The sequence below is a fragment of the Halyomorpha halys genome, unplaced genomic scaffold, assembly GCF_000696795.3.
Source record: "Halyomorpha halys isolate HHAL.00 unplaced genomic scaffold, Hhal_1.1 Scaffold159.1, whole genome shotgun sequence".
Lineage (NCBI taxonomy): Eukaryota > Metazoa > Arthropoda > Insecta > Hemiptera > Pentatomidae > Halyomorpha > Halyomorpha halys.
Genome location: NW_027109188.1, coordinates 506,626 through 510,679, shown reverse-complemented (window position 1 = coordinate 510,679; position 4,054 = coordinate 506,626). Strand labels below are relative to the sequence as shown.

At 33.2% G+C, this 4,054-nt stretch overlaps 1 protein-coding gene across 1 annotated transcript in view; it reads left to right on the top strand.

Annotated features, from left to right (window-relative positions):
- LOC106678782 (esterase FE4) overlaps positions 1–4,054 on the top strand; it is a 33,158-nt gene that overhangs the window by 3,257 nt on the left and 25,847 nt on the right. The gene's annotated exons all lie outside the window — the stretch shown is intronic.

The window sequence follows — 4,054 nt, the reverse complement described above, 5'->3', positions numbered from 1 at the left end:
AAACGTCGGCATAAATAAATAATTTTTGTTTATTGCTGACCGTACCCCTGACCATCTTCTGCTCATACAAAAGAGTATAATAAAAAAATAATAAAAATATTTCAATATATTAAAAATGAAAGAAAAAGGTTCTAGTTTTCACTGAGTTGATATATTCGTTTTTAATTTTTCCTTTCACTTACCTATATAAGGAATATATAGTAAGGAAACCATTTTGCAAAATGGTCTGTATGTGTATGGAAAGCCTACCTCAAAAGAAATTGCATACTTAAGGCGGGTATGTAGATACCTGAAATGTAATGGTACAAGAGCCGGGAAGAAAACATACGGAGTTATCTCACCCCAATTTTTGATTACTTTAATGAAAACTAGGTTTAATTACTAGTCAAAATTGATGAGTCTGCCAAGTATAGGTATGGGGATTAAAAAATGGAATGGATTTTATCCAAAATGACTCAAACAATTTGGTATAAACTCAGTAAATAATCATAAACTTATTTGGCTTTTAATATCAAATATGTTTTATCGTCATTGAAATAGTCTGATAGTGTCTAAATGAGGATTAAAAAAAAAATCTTCTTTGAAAGTAGTATGGGTCTTTTGAAGATTTCCACCGACCATCGTAAAAAAAAAAAAAAAAAAAACAGAAAATTTTACGAGACTTGATAATTTGAATACAGGGAACTTCTAAACGCGCAAAACTGGAATTCGAAATTTTACACGATCGCAATATCTCTTACTCAATATTCCATATGCTGGTAAGTGAAATTAGAAACTGGAGTTAATTATGGAAATATGATATATATTTCAAATTCAGAAGGCTGGCATTGTTCACAAGTGACTCTGGAATTCTGTGCTACAAAACCACTCTTTCTATTATAGATCTATCCCAAAACATTTCACACCTTTCTACCAACCTTACCTACCGAAAGTTTAAACTTCATTTGATTAAAGTAATCAATCCCCTCAGGTGGTAAATAAAATTTCCTACAAGTGACTGACTAGATTGAAGTGGAGTATTTCTGGTATGTAATGGTTTAAAATTGTCCAACTGCACGTCGATTTCGATGTTTTAAGCCGATGTTTTCTAAACATCGATGTTTTTAAGCCGATGTTTTCTAAACAACGATGTTTTGTCCCAATTTTTCATTTTTTTTTTTCCAAATGTAACTAAATGAAAACTATCAAAAATATGGTCGAATAAAAAAGTACCTCCAACCTTCAAGCTATCGACATGATAGAGATAAATTACGACTAGAAAAACATCGATGTTTTAAAATATCTTTGCTCAATATTAAAATATCATTGCATACAAATCTTTGCCAAAAAACATCGAAGTTTTTGAACAACCATTTCAGTAACTCAAGGTCTGTTTCAACGACGACATATAGTCCGGCCAGTCGGAAGTGGTTTTTGCAAAAAAAATGCAACATTGATAAAAAAAACATCGATGTTTTGAAATATCAATGTTCAATATCAAAATAATGTTGCTTACGATACATTACCCAGAATACATCGATGTTTTTGAACAACTATTTCAGAAACATAAGGTCTGTTCCAACGATCCCGCATTCTACGGCCTGTCAGAGGTGTTTTTTTAAACAAAGAATCCGAGATGGACTACAAAAAACATCGATGTTTTTAGTAGTCGATGTCGGATTTTTTTTATTTCAAAAAGCACTTCTTACAAGCCGTAGGACGCGGGATCGTTGGACCAGACCTCATGTTTTTGAAAAAGTTGTTCAAAAACATCGACGTATTTTGAATAAGGTATTGTAAGCAAACGATATTTTAAAATCATCGATGTATTTTGGGTAATGTATTTTAAGCAACAATATTTTAAAACTTCGATGTTTTTTTAGTGATGTCACATTCCTTGAAAAAACTCTTCTTACAGGCCGTAGAATATGGGATCGTTGGAACAGACCTTATGTTTCTGAAATAGTTGTTCAAAAACATCAGTGTATTTTGGGTAATGTATTGTAAAAAACGATATTTTAAAAAAATCGATGTTTTTTGTAGTCGATGTCGGATTGTATGTTTCTAAAACCACTTCTTACAGGCCGTAAGGCGCGGGACCGTTGGAACAGACCTTATTTTTCTGAAATAGTTGTTCAAAAACATCGATGTATTTTTAGTAATGTATTGTAAGGAACGATATTTTATAACATCGATGTTTTTTTAGTCGATGTCGGATTGTAAGTTTCTAAAACCACTTCTTACAGGCCGTAAGGCGCGGGACCGTTGGAACAGACCTTATGTTCTATTTTGAGTAAGGTATTGTATGGAACGATATTTTAAAAACATCGATGTATTTTGTAGTCAATGTTGATTTCTTTGTTTCAAAAAGCACTTCTTAGTAGAAGCACTTCTTTCGCGTAGGACGCGGGATCTTTGGAACAGACCTCATGTTTCTTAAATAGTTGGTCAAAAGCATCGATATATTTTGGGTAATGTATTTTAAGGAACGATATTTTAAAAACATCGATGTTTTTTGTAGTCCATCTCGGATTCTTTGTTTAAAAAAACACTTCTGACAGGGCGTAGAATGGGTGATTATTGGAACAGACCTTATGTTTCTTAAATAGTTGTTCAAAAACATCGATGTTTTTTGGGTAATGTATTGTAACCAACGAAATTTTAGAACATCGATGTTTTAAAACATCGATGTTTTTTTTATCGATGTCGCAACCCCTAATTTCTACTATTACAGCACTTACTAGATAAACGTTCAAAACTTCCAACTCATTACACAAGACTGATCTAAATGACTGTAATAAGGCCAATCTGGACATATGAAATTGAGCTTTGGAACTCCACTAAACCTCCGAATTCCTCTCGTATCCAATCTTTATTGGTAAAGATCCTTCGTAAAATCCTCAATGCTCCTTACTTTGTCACAAATAAAATCATACATAAAGACCTTAATGTTCCCTATGTAACCGATCTAGCCTGAACCTGATATAACTCCTTCTATTATAAACTCCTTAACCACTCAAACCTCCTAGTTTCTAACCTTCCATCCTCTTCAATCCCTGACAATCCTCCGAGGCACCTGAAAAGATGATGGCCACGAGACCTGCTAATGTAAAATGTCATTAGAGTGCTATCAATGGGTAGTTGCTCTACACGTCTGTAACACTCCATTTTAACTAAGATCAAATTTACTGAATGTATTATATAATATACAGTTGTAAAATTCAATAAAGATATTAATAAACAAAAAAATTGACCATAAGGAATTATAATACCAGAAGATGGGGCAAACACACCGAAATGTTGCGATTTAAGGAAGTTTTTTTCACCTCAACATGTTAATACCTACTCCTTCACCTTTAGAGAAATTTTTATTTTTGCACTAACCTGCTCGTTTGTATCTCATTGGGTTACTTTTATTAGAAAAAATAAAACAAATAATTTTTTTAATTTAATGTGATTTACAACAAATAATAAAATACAATAAGTAAATAAGTTATATGTTTCATATACACTTGAAAATCTTGGGAAGGAACCACCCATTGGTGGAACTTCAAGCATTAATTTAAATTAGAACGTCCCGTGGCCATCTTCTTTTCAGGCGCCTCGGAGGATTATCAGGGATGGTTAAGGATGAAAGATTAAGAATTAATGGGTTAGGATGGATAAGGAGTTTGGAATGAAAAGACGCATATCTGTTTTGGGCCAAATCCGCAACGAATGGGATGTTAAGCTCTTTGTGAATGAGTTTATTTGTAACGTAATAAGGAGGATCAAGGATTTTGGATTGTAAGGATTGAATAGGCAGGAGGAATTTGATGGTTTAGTAGAGCCCCAGAGCTCAATTCCATATGTCCAAATTTCAAACTAACTCAAACTTATGCAAGGTTAGCAATGCTATATTCTATCCTAAACAGAAATTCCAAACTAAAACCAGAAACAACTGTTGTTATATTTAAAACAATTCTCAGGCCACTGCTGATGTACGGCTGTGAAGTCTGGGGAGCGGCATCCTTCACGAAAAGTAAAAAACTACAATCTTTTCAAGAAATAACCAATTGCATCGCGAATTACAAGT